The 18,002-nt window shown below is 45.5% G+C and overlaps 1 protein-coding gene across 1 annotated transcript in view; it reads right to left on the bottom strand.

Moving 5' to 3' along the window:
• The window catches only part of BAHD1 (bromo adjacent homology domain containing 1), an 88,845-nt gene extending 72,355 nt beyond the window's left edge, over positions 1–16,490 (bottom strand). Inside the window, exon 1 of the mRNA XM_054971528.1 lies at positions 16,211–16,490. The gene's annotated coding sequence lies outside the window, so the exon portion shown is untranslated. The remainder of the gene's footprint in view (positions 1–16,210) is intronic.
• Positions 16,491–18,002: the final 1,512 nt, after the last annotated feature.

The raw sequence follows: 18,002 nt of genomic DNA, 5'->3' as shown, positions 1-18,002 counted from the left end.
AACACTGCCAACATAAAAGCTGATGTTTTACCATTATGGGGCCAATGTAAGCAGGTCTACACAATGGGGTTTATACCATGGAAAGCATTCTTAGGAATCTACATTTACTTAATTCCTTGAATACATCAATGACTTCTAATAGCAATACACAATTGTACAAAATTAACTTGTCTTTCCTTCAAGACGTTCAAACAAAGAAGTTCTACAAATCAACACAATTATCTAGAATGTTACTTATTTGGGAAAACACTGCATTCGACTGTCAAAGAAAGGGATTCTGCAAGCAGAGGAAGACGCATAATAGGACCTCACTTACAGAGGTGAGATGCCCTCCATTCATTACATGTTACCAAATTTGTCTACTATCGATTTGCTATTTAGTGTATCATCTAAAATTACTTCTCCAAGTTCATTGATCTACGTTTTTTCTGCTACTTACAAAAAAAGTTTTTTCTGCCTTACAAAAACTTGAGTGTTCCAGATTAGTCTGAGGAAGGCTTGAATTAACTGCTGGCATGAACAGTTTCAAAAGGAAGACAATCCATTTTTCTGCATCTTAATCCTAGGAGGCTCTAGTGCATCCTGAAAACCTGTTTACACCCAGCACCATTTGCTGGATCCAGTAATCTGTCAGCCGCAGACCTTGATGGATGGGAATTGTTGCTGTGCTCTTTTACTCCCTCTGCCACTCTTCGATTCAGATTTTCACTGTTCTTTCCGTATAAATCCGGCAAGTTAATTCCTGAGATCATGCAACCTGCATGGATTTACAGCCATACGGGTCTAGGGCCTGTAGTAAGATGGAGGAAGCGGACAAAATGGCCCCTCTTCCTTCACTTGTAAACATAGCTGGGTTTGTAAAAGATGCTATGATTACTCTCTTCCTATTTCTCCTCAAATCTCCCCCTTCAAGTGTCTGTGTGTTCACATGGGGGTGGGGGCAGGAATCAACTTTTCTCCCCTCATCTTCTGTTTGTTATTTGTACTTAAAATTCATCTGAGGAAAAGTTTCAGGGAGCTCAAAAACTTATGCTCATTATTCTGAAATTTTCATTGGTCCTAATAAATAGTCTTACACTACTGTTGTTCTTGGGCAACATGTATGTTGAATTTCCCAGTGAGTTTTCTATATTTCATAAATTCTTATTGGTTGGGATGCATGTATTTAGTAAGCTTATCAAACAAGCAGTCAAAAAAGACAATGTAGGCCCACATTAAGGCAAAAAAATTAGTCTATTGTTTTCTCTAATTGACTGACAAATACAACGGATAATTTCTAAATCGGTTTTTTGTTTCTATCCTCTAGAAAACTGTTTTCATTTCTATTTATTCATTTCATTGGTTTGTTTTCCAAGGTAATGTTACATACAACATAGAAGATGCTTTCTGATCTTCCTTGAACCCATAGTTTCCAATTATTCCCTTTCTATTCGCAATCTTCTAAAAATCCTATCAGGTCAGATTCTGAATTTCGTTTTAGTGTTACACTTTGCACTAATTAACTCATTCTTTGTTTTTCAAATATAAGATTCTGTTTGGATAATCAAGAAATCTCTAATACAGGCTCTGCATATATCCCAGATAGTTGTGAACAGTGGCATTGAGTTAAAAAAGAAATCAGTGTGTTAGATCCAGCAACACACTCTTGCAATGGATAGTGGACTTTCTCTACTTTCCTCTGCCCACACATCTGCCCAGAAATCCATTTCTGACTTTGTTTACAGATAAAACAGACATTGTTATCTCCCAACATTCACTATATTCTGGAGTCTATGGTGCCTCAAATACTAACAATTTTATTCTAACACAAGCTGTCATGGACTAGAGCCTGCATCTTCCAATGCTACGAGTCGATAAAGTCATTTTACGTAGGAGGTTTGAGAGATCATGAATGGCAAGAAGTACAAAGTAATGATATAAAATTTACATGTAACCAGGAAACATACAGAAACCTTTCAACAGTTATGCTAAGTTAGTACTCCTTTAAAGTGTGGGGAGCCACAAGTTTTTTTTAAGATAATCAGAGTTATAGTGAGAAAAATCCTAAATCCTGGTCCAACTCACCGGAGGAGGTCCTGTGAAATCTCTTAATAAATCTCAATCCAGCTAGAGTTTCCTTTGAGGATTTTACTGAAGGAGTTACCATCCTTCAACCAAAAAATATTTACTTTTTCCAATACAGAAGATATGTATACTTTACTAACTACACATCATGTTGCATGAGCTTCTTGTAATAACAACATACTAGCTACATCATGCTTAATTAACTGGCCATTTTCCCTTCCTTTTCCTTCAGCACATTCACATTAGCTGATAAAACCAATCCAAGGATCCATTTTGATATGAAGCTGATACTATTCACTTTATGAATTTCTTCAACACAGAGAGACTCAAGGGTCTGAATCTGTTACCACCCTCGACAATAGGAGTCCCCAACCTTTTTGAGCCTGTGGCCATCATGATCACCACCCCTAAATGGCTGGTGCCGGAGGCAGAGCCTTTTTAAATGCTTCCAGTGTAATCTCCAAGTCTTGCCCTTACTTGGATGTATACTATAAATTGTGAGCAGATGACACATGTGGTTACAGGTTTTTCCACCTCCCCCTTTCCTTAGCAGTCTCCTAAGACTCCATAAGCTTATGCTTGGCCATAAAAGCAACATGCACAAAATGCCACAGGGCACTAGGGCTGCTTTAAAGAGGAGGAATTGGATGGCACTGCTTCTACTTCCAGAGCCTCTTGGGGTTCATGGGATCTCTGGTGGCAGAAAAGCAAGGAGGAAAGATCCGGAGGAGTTAGCCGTGTTAGTCTGTAGTAGCAAGGAGGAAAGTCACTCGATTCCTCCTCATCTAGCAACCTTCCAGGCACTAGTGTATTATGTTCAAGGGGTCTCTGTCACTCTGAGCATCAGTGATTTGGAGGTCTCAGGAGACTGCTGGGGGTAGGAGGTGGGGATGGTCTGCATCCCTATGGTTATTGCTTGTGGGATCTAACCCAAAGCTGCTGTGCTATCCAAAAATTATTTAGCAACTGCATCAGACCACAGTAAAAACCATACATAGGCCGCTGTTTTTTTCCAAAATACATTTTAAAAAAATTAATACCATCTTCTATTCTCTCTTCAGAAGATCCCCAGCTTACACTGTTTCAGACTTCTAGAAGTATAACCCTATGCACAAAGAGATGTATCCAAAGGTGCCCACGTTACATGCATAAGGTAATTTCAACTCATGGAAAGGGATGATTCACATCTTACACTGTAGCTAATACTGTACGAGGGTTGAGGACCCTGAGAGCATCCTCTAGGAAGAGACATGTGTGGGTTTGCAGTGGGAAGGAGGAATCAACCCAAAGTAGCTCCCATCAGCTGGATGAAGAGAACTTCATCACACTGAAAATGGGTTTGGTCCCAACACTGCAGGACTTTCTTTGAAGTAAACATTATAAATTATGCTTTAAAGTAAAACTGCTACCTGCCTAGCAGTTCCCATCCTACAGGAACACTTTGGTCCCATTACCTCTATTCAAACAGGTTTTTGCAATGCAAAAATCTGTTTGACCAAAGGCAAAACTGGGTCACTCACACACAACAAGAATTAAAATTCAAGTTGCCAGCATACCATGAGCAACAGTTAAACATTATGGGCTGGATCCTACAATTCCACCTTGCTAATACCTCTGGCACAAGTTGACTTCTGTTGGCACAAGGAACTATTGTATTGGCAGAAGGCTTCTTCTGTTGCAGGAAAGCATTGCTATTGGTGGAACAAGGTTGCACAACGTATTTTATGCAGACCACAAAATCACCATACCATAAGATCCCCCAGAACTTACAAAATGAATTGTTCTATTACCTCTTCTAAGGAGGACCCAAAACATCTTGAAATATTATTCTTTCTTCCTGCATTTAATCCTAACAACAATTCTGTGAGGTAGGTTAGACTGAGTGTGTGACTGGCCCAGAGTCACCCAGGGGGGCCACATGGAGGATCACCCAGGGGGGTTGAATGGAGATTCAAACCAGGGTCTCCCCAGTACTAGTTCAGCACTCTAACTGTACCACCACATGAGAAACCCTCTTTGCAGTTCCCGAAGAATTACTGTTCTGCAGTATATGGAATTATAGCTGTGGTTCCCCACTTACCAGCTGTGGTTCCCCACTTACCAGCCACAGTTGATACAGTAAATGAACTAGAGGCCCCTTGGCTGTCTTCGGGACCCATATTAGATCATTTCAGCCCTCTTTTCGGGGAAGAGGTGGACAGGATTCTGCAGGTGGTACGGCCTACCACGTGCCCCTTGGACCCGTGCCCGTCATGGCTGGTGAAAGCCAGTGTTGACGGGCTTCGGAATTCCTTGGAGGCGATTATAAACCTGTCCTTGAGCTCTGGGGTTTTTCCCAAGGCGCTGAAGGAAGCTGTGGTACGGCCTCTTCTGAAGAAATCATCATTAGATCCTGCTGACCTGCTCAATTACCGACCAGTTTCCAACCTTCCGTTTTTGGGGAAGGTGATTGAGCGGGCGGCAGAGAAGCAACTGCAGAATTTCCTGAAGGAGACCTCAGCCCTAGACCCCTTCCAGTCTGGTTTCCGCCCGGGACATGGGGTCGAGACATTGTTGGTCGCCCTCACAGACGATCTCCGCAGACATCTGGATCAGGGCGGATCAGCACTGCTGATTTTGCTGGATCTGTCAGCAGCGTTTGATACGGTCGATCATGAGCTTTTGACCCACCGCCTTGCCGATGTGGGGATTCAGGGGACAGCACTGCAGTGGCTGGTCTCCTTTCTCCACGATCGGGGACAGAGGGTGGCGCTCGGGGAGAGGGTGTCATCTCGTAGGCCACTGGTTTGTGGTGTGCCACAGGGAGCGATACTCTCTCCATTATTATTTAATATCTATATGCGCCCCCTCGCCCAGCTGGTGCGGAGTTTCGGGCTTGGGTGTCACCAATACGCGGATGACACCCAGCTTTATCTGTTGTTGGACGGGCAGCCTGGATCAGCCCCTGATGCCCTGGAGCGTGCTTTTGAGGCTGTGGCTGGTTGGTTGAGACAAAGTCGGCTGAAATTGAATCCCACGAAGACGGAGGTCCTGTATGTGGGTCGTGGGGAGATGGCTTTGGGACCCCGGCTTCCTACACTTGATGGGGCAGCACTTACACTGGCCCCGAGGGTTAGGAGCCTGGGGGTGATTCTGGATTCCTCCTTGAAGATGGAGGACCAGATCACTGCAGTTGCCAGGTCTTCCTTTTATTATCTTCGGCAGGCCAGGCAGCTTGCCCCTTATTTGTCTCCCCGTGACATGACTACAGTGGTCCAAGCAATGGTCACCTCTAGGTTGGATTACTGTAACGCGCTCTACGCTGGGCTTCCCATGGGCCTGATCCGGCGGTTACAGCTGGTACAGAATGCAGCAGCGCGGGTCATTGCTGGAGCACCGGTGTGGGAGCATATTACACCGGTGCTACGCCAGCTGCATTGGCTGCCAGTGGAGTACCGAATCAGGTTCAAGGTTTTGGTGTTAACCTACAAAGCCCTACGCGGACTGGGACCGACGTATCTGAGGGACCGTCTCTCACCATATGAGCCCCGGAGGACTCTCCGCTCTGGCGGAAAACATCTTTTAAGTGTCCCTGGCCCTAGGGAGGCCCGCCTGGCGTCGACCAGGGCCAGGGCCTTTTCAGTCCTGGCCCCGACCTGGTGGAATGCTCTGTCTTGCGAGACAAGGGCCCGGCAAGATTTGCTTGCATTTCGCCGGGCCTGTAAGACAGAGCTATTCCGCCAGGCATATGGCTAACGCCGGGCAGTGCCTGCCCCCCCCCCGTGAAGGGGGGGTTAAACCATCACCCCTATGCAAACACAGAGGCATGTATGAACCACTGGGCAGCATGAATTGTTATATTTAATGTTTTTAAATGTTTTTAAATGTATTATTTAATGTTTTTAAATGTTTTTAAACATGTTTGTATTTGTTATCCGCCCTGAGCCTGCGAAAGCAGGGAGGGCAGAATATAAATATAATAAATTAAATTAAGTTAAACTATGCTTAATAAGAGCTTTACTCTTATTAATTTGCATCCCCATAGAGCACTCCCCCCGTCCCCCCAAAGAAGCAAAAATGCGATCTGGAAACAACTGATTTGATTCCCAATAAAGCTGAAGAAGAAAGGTTTTTTAAAGTGTAAAAGGCACTATTTGGGGGGAAGGCCATGGATCCAAGGACTGCCCCACTGCGCATGGAGCAGACAAGCAGCACAGAACACCACTGGCATGCTAACAAGCTCCTGCCACAGAACCCAGACTACCAAAACAAGGACAGTGAAGGAGGGCAGCAATCTTGTAGTTGCTCCGACTGATTGCTGGCCACCCCAGCTCCCACAGCACAAATTCTGGAGCCTCCCTGCTACATCAGAAAATGAAGGCAGCAGAGAAGATGTGTGTACATGGAAGTTCCTCTGAGCCTGCAACAGACTTCTTGCCTCTTGTACTGCCATAAGGCAAGCTCACCGGTCTCCTGTCCCAGAATCTGGACCCCTGTTCTTCTCTCAGCCGCTGGACTCCTCTTTGGTAGAATTTCTTAATCCAGCCATGTGCTCTGCTCCTGCTTCACCCTCAAGCCAGCCCCCAGTCCTATACTCTCCCCCAACAAAAACAGCCTCCCTTACACTTCACCAATAAATGATTACAAGCTCATGCTCCCTTTCCTCCTTAGTGTAATGGAGCATTTAGTCAAAAGTTTCTAGTCATCAAAATCTTGTCATTACACAGTGGAATTAGAAAAAAAAACTGTGCAACAAGCAAAACACTGAATGACGGGCTTAGGCTCATCCCGTCGCCCACAAAGTCAGCCTATTAATTAAACGTTTCCTGGTTTCTTTTCTTTTTCACAATGATTCTTGAAAATTATGAAAATGGGAGTATCTTTCAAGTCATTTTAAAGTGTTGATACAACCAAACAGGCATTGGCTGGGCCAGTGTTTCCCAACGTCTTTTCCATGAAGGAACCCGTAATTTTTTTTTTCCAAATCCCAAGGAACTCTTACCTATGAAATCATTTACAGACCAGAAAAAGTTGATGGTGGGGAGCACAATTCAGTTACCGCTAAATTACTGCCATTTGTACTGTCAGTGCTCTGTAACATTACAGAATGAACACAGACACAATACAAATAAATATAGCCTTAATAACTATGATATTTTAAAGGATATTTGGAATTTAGCGGTATTTCAAATTTTTTAGTTATTCCATGATTTCCTGCAGAACCCCTGCCAATGACCTATAGCATTCCAGGGTTCCATGGAACCCTGCATGGAAAACACTGGGCTGAGCATTACTAGTGTCAGCAAAACAACCACTCACCTGCTATGTACATCAAAAGCAATACTGCCTTTACACACAAGAAGGCTAGGAGAGCAACTCCATGTAAAGCCCTAAAAACAAATAGAAACAAGACCCAGAAGACACTGGAATGCAATGAACTGATGATGTGGTTGTCCCGACTCTTGAAAGTGAAAAATGAAGTCAGTTTCAGACTAAACACTCACTCACCACTGTGTGCCTCCACCCTGCTTTTTAAAGTTCCTTCTAGCACTGTAAAGGAAAAGGACAAAAACTTTTTGAATTAATTCCTTTCTTAAAGAAAAAAAGGGAGAAAAAGGGAGGTAAACTGTTCATGGAATGATGGGTCACAGCTGTGTGTTTACGGTCACAGTACCCCCCCCCCACACACGTGCATCATCATGATTATAGCAAGAGAATGCTCAGCTTCTAAACGAGTAAAAAGTGATATAAAAATATTTTACAAGGCATTAGAATTACACAAACTGAGAAAATGCAGGCAACTGTGTGTGTATGGGGAGATAATCTGGAAATCTCACCTCCCCCACCCACCCCCGTCTCCTCCAAGATTCTGCAAGCGCTCAGTGGCTTGAGCAGGCCACCCCACTAAGGCCACTTTCCCCCTTTTTCTATACCGTCTGCTTAGGCTAATTTACAGGCATAGTTTTCTGCATATCAAAGGAGTCCCCCCAAATACTCAGACCCTTACCTTGTCTGTGGTTGGTCTTGCCTGGCTGCTTTTGTGGGGGCAGGCACTTTACTATTAGAAAGGGCGCAGGGCATGAGGGAGGAGGAAGAGAGTGCCTTGCCCTGAATGATGTCCCAGGCACTAGGTAATAAGCATCTGCAATGCTCACGACAATGGCTGCTGCACGGCAGATATGACACGTAGGGCAAGTATCACATACTCAGAGTAGCCGATCACTTATTTTTTGAGTGCTGGGGAAATATCCCTTTCCCTGGGAAAAAGCACTACATTGATAAGAGATTGTTGGAGTCCCCACAGCAAAGTAGCAAATGGCATGATAAAATGTTCACCCTGCAAGGTCCTAGTAACGTTACCAACCTGTACCATGCCAGTATAAATACAGAAGGTCCCATTTGCATTGTCTTCCTTACGTGGCCATGTTAAAATAAACTTCGCACTAGTAGGTTAGCTCTGGAGCAACTATTTATTATAAATTCTATGCAGTTTGACCACAATAAAGAAGAGAGCTTTGACAGAGCAAGTGAAACTAGCTAGACACTATGCTGAGTAAAAGTGAAACCTCAAGGCTGTTTCCTTGACTTTTCTCGAAGAAACCAAGTGACAGCTCTCCAGTAGGTATCTGAACTTACTCCTCTGAAACCAGTTTACATACAAATGACCTTCTCACCCTATGAAATGCATGGAGCCCATGCATTTACATCTCCAGCACTGTAGCAAAAAGCAGATGCTTCTGGTTTCTCTGGTTAGCCCAAAGCAGAATTCGTAACTACTTACTTGCTGCTAAACTAGTTTAGAAACAAAAGCACTTGCTCACATGTCAAGCACTCCATGACACATGCTGTGGTAATGTATTTGCTATTCCATGAAATGCTCCACAGCAAAGCAAACAGCCATTTACCTTTTCGGTTAGTGACCCATTTTGGAACTCTCCAACTATATGTGCAAAGGTATGAAATTTGCTTATCATCTTATTTTACTTTATCTTCTGTCATTCATGCAATCCAAGAAATCATGAATTTTAAATGCCAATTTTAACAATCAGATACCCAAATATTTAAAGGGAATTTTTTGTGCTCTAAGATATTCACTGAGAGAAGCTGGATTTTATTTTCATCCCTTTGCCCTGTGCTACCCTCTTATTCTTTTATGAGGCACCCCCCTTTCACATCTCCTTATGCTGCCGATAACGCAGCAACCTTTCCCCACCCTGATTCTTTCAACCAACCACTCTGGAAAAACTTCTTACAACTACGGTACTAGAACAGCTGAGTTTAACTCTTGGATGGTCTGTACAGTAATCCATTTTACACCCACAGAGACTGGAACAGGATGAAATCCATAGGTGAAGATATATGTTTAACATAAACAGATTGGATGACAACATTTTGTTCAGGTTAGAATACCTGAATTATGGCTATGACTTTCAATTAGTTCAATCAATTAGTTGTCCATGGGAACAAACTCAAATTTGCTCCCATGGTAGCAACTTCTCAATGCATTTCTTTGAATCTTTATAGATGCTTCTGTCGAGTGGCAGGGAAGAAAAAAACCTGTAACATAGCACAGAACTAAAATCCAAATAGGGCATCTGTGTGTTTTGTTCAATTATCAAGCATTTGGGGTTTTAATTAGCAGGTACTAACTGGGGCAGTTACAGTGCTTGCGGTACCAGCTGAAAAAGCATAATTACATGTCTGACTGTATACGTTCACCAATCAGCTATTAGTTTTGCATATGCTTACTGTGTAACAACAGAATTTCAGTAATGGATTATTTCTTTTTTATCAATGTCTGAACCCCAAATATTCCTGGTCATCTATACCTGTCTCAATAGAAGCTTCAAATACTGTTAAGAGCAATGCAAGAGGACCCCAAGACTGGGATGGGCCCCACAAGTACCCAAGACTGGGATGGGCCACACCAAAAAGCCCAGGCTCTTTTTTCACCCATAAAATCATATTAAACAGCGGGGTGACCACCAGAAAATGCTGGGGCAAAAGCATGCCATAGATACCGGCATACTTCAAAGATTTAAGCAAGCACTGAATATTTAAGTCTAGAAGGAACATTTACACTCTTGAAATTGGCTTAATACTTTTTAGCCTAATTAATTGCTTAAAGAAGATGTGATGAAGAGCTTAAAAACTTGGTAATTGGTTATGTTTGATTTCCTTGTGGTACACTGTATATTAAATTACAAATTGTAACCACTCTATGTCCCACCTTCTTTAATGAACAACTGCATATCTTAATGGATTCTAATTAAAGAGGGGAAGTGCTATTCAGAAGGTAAACATTTATTTAAAGATATGAGCACATAAACCTTAATGCAACTAAAGGAGGAGCTTTAAATATCATTTATGTTAGGTACAGATACATATATGGAGATGGTATGGAGTTTCCTATAAGGAAAACTGTTGGGAAAGCAAAGAACAAATGAAGAACAAGCCATAAAATGTCACTTTGAAAGGCCTTTTTAACATGCACTCCATGTCACTGTTTGCCCCATTTTAACCAGCGGCCACAGCCCTGTTTATTTTTTATTTGGAAATTTATATGCTGCTTCTCGAGAGACCCCCACACTTGATGTGCAACATACTTTTTACACAGTCACTGTTTCAACTGATACTGTAGAAGATCCTTCACATTTAAATGGCACACAGTACTTGGAAATACTTTCCTGGCAGGTACTTGAATCACTAATAGCTAACTTTCCAAAACTTCAAGGAAGAAGTCAGATACATATAGAGTTAAGGAATAATACTGAAACATAATGTTAAAATCTCAAAAGCAGGGAAATGAGAAAAGGAACAAATACTTCTAACAGTGGCCAGCATGGCTTGGTGGGATCATTCTGCACATTCTAGGAGTGACAGAGATCGTATCAAACAGAGTCACATTTTGTCCATGTAATACATAAGGTTAAAGAGAAAAGAAAAAAATTAACATATTTTAAGTCTTAAGAGTAAAAACTGCCACAGTGGTCCTGTTGAGTCAATATGAAGAATAAGATCAGGCATTCTGAAGAAATTCATTGTACATTCATTGTCGCATGTTATTATAGCAAGAAAATATGACAGAATCCATATCACAAGAGAGTTTAACTATGACTTTAAAACAGCACTGTGGCTTGAAAACAAAGGGAAGACCAACATTTCAAGTTTTGTTTAGATCTCTCAAAGACAAAAACCAAAGATTATTTATTGCCTTGACAGAAAGAAATATTATCACAGTCACTGTTTAAACAGATTAATACCTCTTACTACAGAAATGCTGGACTTGAGTTTCTAGCAAAGAAAATTCTCCTCAGTCAGTAAAGTTTTGTTCCTAAAAATATTCCAGTTCATTTTCTTTGAAAGATCACAAACAAATGCTTGATTTGGCTGAAAGTCATAGAAATAGTACCCAAAGGAAATCAACTTGGATGCTACTAACAGATTATAGTATTAGGGAACTGGTAGAGTGCCCATCACTATTCCTTATGAAAGAATATAACAATCACATTCTCAACAAAAATTGTTTCCCATTTAGCGAGAGCCAGTTTGGCAAAGCTAATCAGAAACATCCTAGAATTCAATGAGGCCTCTGGAACAGGCAAAAAAAATGCCACTTCAATTGTTTGTGGTATCATAATTTTGTTCTGACAACTGAGTCTGTCTGATGTAGGAATTAGGAGAGAGATGTGGGAAGTCCACAGTTCACATCTATACTCATACAAGAACTCAGTAAGGTGGACTCCAGCAAGCCACTATTCCCTTACAGTAATCCCTCACCTGCAGCATACAATAATATTGAACTGCTTTCACAATAATTATGTGAAGAACCTTGACAATCAAAGCCTGGTATACAAATGCTGAGCTTGTCATACATTTAGGGATTATTACATTCATAAGAAGTCACGTCTGGTGCTAGTTATGTGCAAGACATTATTTACAGAGTCCTTCTAAGCTTGTATCCTATGAATGGTTTATAACATATTGCCCAAACATGAACACCAACAGCATGTATAAGTAACCTATCTTTAGCAAGAGCTCTAGCTTGACTGTGTGTGTACTCTGCTCTGAGCCCTGAAGACAGAGTACAGAATACATAAATAAGTTCTCTTCAATTTTACTTAACAGGACAAAAACCCAATAGGTGTACCTGGGGGGAGGGGGGATATCTGCATAAAATAAATAGTGTGTTAATTGTTTGCCAAATCTGGCAAGGATCAAAGATGCTGATCTTGGCCTTACACAGAATAAAACTACATCACAATAATACAGCCAATATGGAAGCATAACATACAAATACAGCATTTCTTGTTTGCTTGATATAGTGACATTTCGTGATCCAATTTAATATCAAGAACTCAAATATAACAAGTAGGTGGATTTCTTTGGCCATTCTCTGGGTTCTGCTATCAATGCAATGAAAATATCTGATATTAATGCAACTTTTTCCTTCTGAAGATCAACAGTTAACCTCTTTTAGCACTGCTTGCCAAGGCCCATCCTCTCCTTCCCTTGTTTTGTTCATCTAGCCAACAGTAAGCGCATAAGAACGACACTTCAGCACTCCATACAGAAGCTATTATGCTTCTAATATTAAAACCGCTATCAACATTAGTAAGTTACCTGCATAGGCAACCAGATCTCTTTCCAAAGAAACCACAAATTTGCTAACCACCTTTCAATAGAAAGCCTACTAATTACTATGGGGCATGCCTACAAAAGATAAAAGTGCAAGAGGCAATATGGCAAGGGCTTCATATTCTAAATGCCACAAGATGCTGGATGGGTGAAATTCAGGCAATGGAATTCATCTTAAGCAAGTGATTACTTATATCCTTAAAGTGCATCTTCTAGCAGACTATGCTACAAACCACACAGTATCAAGTTCTTGGGCTGATGCATATTTTGATTACAGTGCCAAAGATTATTCCAAACACTTGAATTGATAGGTGTTCTGTACAAGTCATATTGGAATATCATAACAAAATGTTGGCACTGTACTTTCTTCTTTCATCACAACTCTGGTTGCCTTTAAACACCTACAGAACACTTAATAACACTCTTTCAAGGGCCTAGAGATACAAGCATTAAAGGCAGATGATTGGGAAGGCGAGTGGTTGTGCATATGAAGGCTTTAACATGGAATCACCAAACAATTGTGGGCAAGTCAAAGCCTGCCTTAGTTCCAAAGGTTACAAAATAGAATGGGGACCCTTCTCACCAAATTGTAACAAAACTATATGCATAAAGAAAGGCTACACTCAGAGATTAGTGAGGCTGCAATCACAGATAAATAAAAAGTAATGATCCAGCTAATTTTATGGATACTAGTATCTGCTCCCTTCCAACAAAAGCCAGAAAGGAGCAAGTGCAACCAATTTTTTCTATGCTGCAGAAAGCAACCCACAGTTGCTCTCTACAATATAATCCAGAAGATGAAGGAAAATAGGGAAATCTGGAAGCAGATAATATAGTTGGTCAAGATTCACAACTTCATAGACTATTTACTTCATTCCACTGCAAACAGGCACATTAAAATACAATAGGTACTTCCCTAAAAGAATATTGCTATGTAAACAGCATTCTGATTATACAAAAGCTCACATGAGAGATGCACTCGATGCAATCTGTTAACATATGGTCTACATAATGGAACAGAACATCCAATGTTCCATACAGTAGTTCGTTTCTGGATCATCCTACACAGAAGTCAAAAAGAGTCCAGTAGCACCTTTAAGACTAACCAATTTTATTGTAGCATAAGCTTTCGAGAATCACAGTTCTCTTCGTCAGATTCTCAAAAGCTTATGCTACAATAAAATTGGTTAGTCTTAAAGGTGCTACTGGACTCTTTTTGATTTTGCTACTACAGACTAACACGGCTAACTCCTCTGGATCTACACAGGAGTGACACACTTAAGACAAATGAAACTCATTACACATCCTTTTCATGTAACAATAGTTCAACATGCATTTTGCTTCCATTTGGTAATGTATTCAAGTAAATATCCACTTTTAGAAAACACATGAAACATTAACGAAATCCCTAAAACAAATTTCACTTGTGTGTCTTGCAGCATTTTTAGTTTCCTTCTCCTGTTGGGGAATGGGCATGAAAAAAATCACAATTTTAGGAGCATCCCTGTTAGGATTTTTATTTGAATACAGGCAAGCAGATTTTCAACTGTATTTCATCTTTCCGGCATTTTTTATGCATTCTGTCCACATCACATTAGCAGTCCTCTAACCCCTTCCACCCCTATAAAGTTCCCCAAATTTGCAAATAGCTTTTTCACACCTTAATCACTCCTCCCTTTAAAGAGGGAAAACAGGGAACACTTAGTAATGCTACTGAAACATCTTTCCCTGTTCAACAGCCCCCTTTAGGATATGCATGTGCACCAGTGCAAACATGTACAGCGATACTTTTTTTAAAAAGCTAGTAAGGTTTTCACTCAACGTTAGGGGAGGAAAAAGCAGCAGGGCAGACTGGAAGGATCTATGTGGAGTCTAATCCAAGTCTAATCTTAGAGAAGATCAGACTAACATTTAGGAAAGGCTGGCAGGGGAACCAGCTTCTCCTGCAGCCACTGAAGGTAGTCTGGTGACATTTCAAGCGGGAACGGCAGTGACAATGTTAAGACGCACTAACTGAAATGGGAGAAAATAACTGGGAAATCATTAAAACACCTTTACAAGAATGTGCAATTTCTGTTTAAGAGGATGCTACATGTCCATCACTACTTTGCAAAGTGTGACAAAGAAGCAGACCAGGTGGAGAATTTTCTAACTCCCTTAAATTGTACTCCTTAAAAATCCCATCTAGAGAAAGGGGGGGGGGAAGTCTGCTGCTCTAATTTTCGGGGGGGGGGGATGCTGCCAGGAGACCCATCACTCTCCCCCACCACACACACACTTTCTTCAGTTTTTCTAAATGCTTTCAAACGGTAGAATCCTTGGATAACTTTCCCTCATTCCCCAGAAACGTTTCTTGCCTGTCAGTGTCAAGTTTTCAGGAGCCCTGGTCTTTCCAAAGAAACCCTATTAAGACGCAGTTCCTCAAGTCTGCCTCCAGCCCCTTTCTGGGTCCCTTCTGCTGCAGTGCCTGCTCCCGAGTCGGCCATCCCAACGGCCCACTAGCCAGGAACAGGGAGGGTTCGGTGTGCCTTTGTCCTCTGCGGCCCGTTCTAATCAGGACATCTGTCTCCCTGTCTGGCTTCTCCAGAACGGAGTTTCTGGAGCAGCCCTCCAGCCCAGGCAAGGGGACGATGTGACAGCGCCACTCCCGAGGGAGGGGGCGAAGGAGGAAGGGGTCGACGGCGACGAGCGCCATTCACGTGGCCTCCCACAGACCTGTCCCCAGATCGGCTGCAAGAGGGCTCTGGGACTACTACTGTTGCAAAAGTTAATGACTTTATTACATAACTTCAACCCTCGAACTAATCCGAGGAAACGCGACGGGAGCCCCCAGGACGGGTCTGAGCCGGCCACTGGGGAGCCGCGCGCGTAGGCTCAGCCCACCTGCCACCAGGGGCCTTTTCCTCCTCGTTCCCTGGCGGCCGGGGACAGGCGGGGTGAGACCGAAGCAGCCCAGACTGCCCTTCAGCTCCGACGGAGGATCAGCTCGGGCCACGGCGCCCTTCGGGAAAGCCGATCCCGGCCCAGCAGCAGCCAGGACGGGCCCCAGGGGCACCGGTGGGGGAGAACGAGAAGAGGAGGGCGCAGAGAGGCGGCTGCAGCTGGAACCGCAGCCCTCGAGTCCGCCAGCGAGCCAGCCGCCCACCATGACACGAGGAGGAGAGGCGGACAACCGCGGCGCCCGAGGAAGGCGGTGGCGCCCCCGGGGACACTCCGCCCGGGAGCCCCCCCCCCCCGCCGCGCCAGCGAGCCTGAGCCGGATCCAGGCGGAAAGTTCCCGGGGACCCCCGCCCAAGCCTGCGCGCTGACCCCCGGGTGCGTCCCGCCTGCGCCGCGCCCCCTCTGCTTCCCTCCCCCATAGCCACCCCCGCTTCTCTCGGCTGCGACGGCAGCACCTGTTCCCATCACCCGCCCGCGCCCGACGAGTCCCCCGCGCCCTGCCGCAGCAGCAGCACCACCACCTTGCGGGCGGAGCCCCATCGCGCTGCCGGCCGGTGCAGAGGGGCGGACGGACGGCTGGCTCACTCACCGGGGCGCTGGCGGGCGCTGCTCCTGTGGCTTCGCCGCTGCCGCTCTGCTTGGCGGGGCCCACTCAGGGCAGGCGGAGGCCCCGGCCGGGCTGGAATCCGGCGGCTGGAACGCCCCGGGGCGCCCGAGTCCCGGGCTCCACGCTGCTGCGTCAGCGCCGCCTCCTCCTCCGCTGCCTCCAGCCGCGTAGCCGCCCGGCTGCGGGATGGGGACGGGAGGCGCGCCCCCTTCTGGGGCCCGCGCGCACAGGCCGGGGGGGGGCGGTCGTGGCCGCCGCCGCCGCTCTCCCGCCGAGGAGGGGGAGGGGAGAGGCGCCCGCTCTGCCGCCGACGTTCTCCCAGTCCCAGAAAGCGGCGGCGGCGGCGAGAGAGGCAGCGCCGAGTCCTGCTCCGCTCCGCTCCGTCCGTCCTCCCTTCCTGCTTCCTCGTCGGCAGCCAATCAGGGCCCTCCCCTGCGCCGTCCGCTCCGCGGCGCCCGCCAATCGCGCCGGACCTGGCCCGCCCCCGCCAGCCAATCTCCGCCACCCGCCGCCCGCCCCGGCCGCGTCCCAGCGCAAGCAGAAGCCAGGCGGGCTGGCAGGCGGCTCCCAGCGGACGCGGCATGGCCACCGCCGCCCAGCGCGGGGGGAGGGAGGGGGAGCGCCCCACGCGCCCGCCAGCTTCGCCCCCTCGCCCAGCCCCCTTCGCCCCTGCAAGGCTTTCGGGAGGGGGGCTTCAGCCGCCCCCAGGAACCAGATCCCCGCCCCCCCCCCCAGCCAGCGCTCGGGCTCACCCCCTGTGGCATCCTCCTCGTCCTCTCCGTTTCCCTCGCGGGAGAAGGACCTCGACGAAGTTTCAGCCGCCGCACATGCACTCCGGTCCTCCTCGCTTGCTGTCGTCGAAGCCTTGGGGGAGGGCTCCAGGCGGCCCGAGTTCGGTCCCCTTCTTCTCCGCGAGCCCTTTGTTGTATCCGCTCCCGCTGGAGAGCTTCCATATTCAGGTCAGCGGCTCCACTTGTCAGTCACCCTCCAGCAGTTCCTGCCCACCACAGACGAACCCCCTCCGCTCTCGCCGCCTAGTCCCTGCGAGCGCCTGGCGCTTGCCATCCATGCCACGGCCGGGAGAAACAGGACCCCACCAAGCCAAGAAAAGCCTGTCAAACTTACAGGCCCGTCTAGTTGACTGATAGACCACTCGACGGTTCGGAGCAGCGTGTTCAGATATTGAAACATTTCCCTTCAGATGCCCAGGGGCCTCTCCTTGCTGGCGTTAATGTGGTGGGCAGAGAGTCCTCCTTCCTCTGGTCTGTCACTGAGACCAGCTAGAGGGCAACTGTATATTGTAGCTTATACTGGACAAAGGTGTTTTCCACACAAGGACAGGCGTGTGTGGTTTCCCCTTTGCTGCTGTGGCTGCCAATGCAGTGGCGAGGGGGTTTCCACGTGGCAGGTTTCCCCACAATTTTCTTGCAAGCATTTCCAGGCAGCAGCCATCCCCACCCCCCTCCAAAACCACCACCCGGGCTTTTTCATGCAATTGAATACCATCCTAGCGTTATAACAATCTGTGGATCAGGTTCACTGAATTGTCAACTTTCGTTTTTTAAAAAGCAAGTCTCTGCCCCCTTTCACTGAGATGATAAGGCAAAAGGCAGATCTGCAGCAAAAGGGATCAGATACTTTTTTTAAAATGAAAGTTGGAAATTCAGAAAACCTTTTATATAGATTGTTATATTGTTATATCTGTATTCTGCAGCTGATGTAGGAACCCATAAAAGCTAGGGGAGGGGTTGCCACTGTGGGAACAGAGGCACAG

Source organism: Eublepharis macularius, chromosome 2 (assembly GCF_028583425.1).
Source record: "Eublepharis macularius isolate TG4126 chromosome 2, MPM_Emac_v1.0, whole genome shotgun sequence".
Lineage (NCBI taxonomy): Eukaryota > Metazoa > Chordata > Lepidosauria > Squamata > Eublepharidae > Eublepharis > Eublepharis macularius.
The sequence above is the reverse complement of the archived record's forward strand: the minus strand, read 5'-3'. Positions and strand labels throughout refer to the sequence as shown.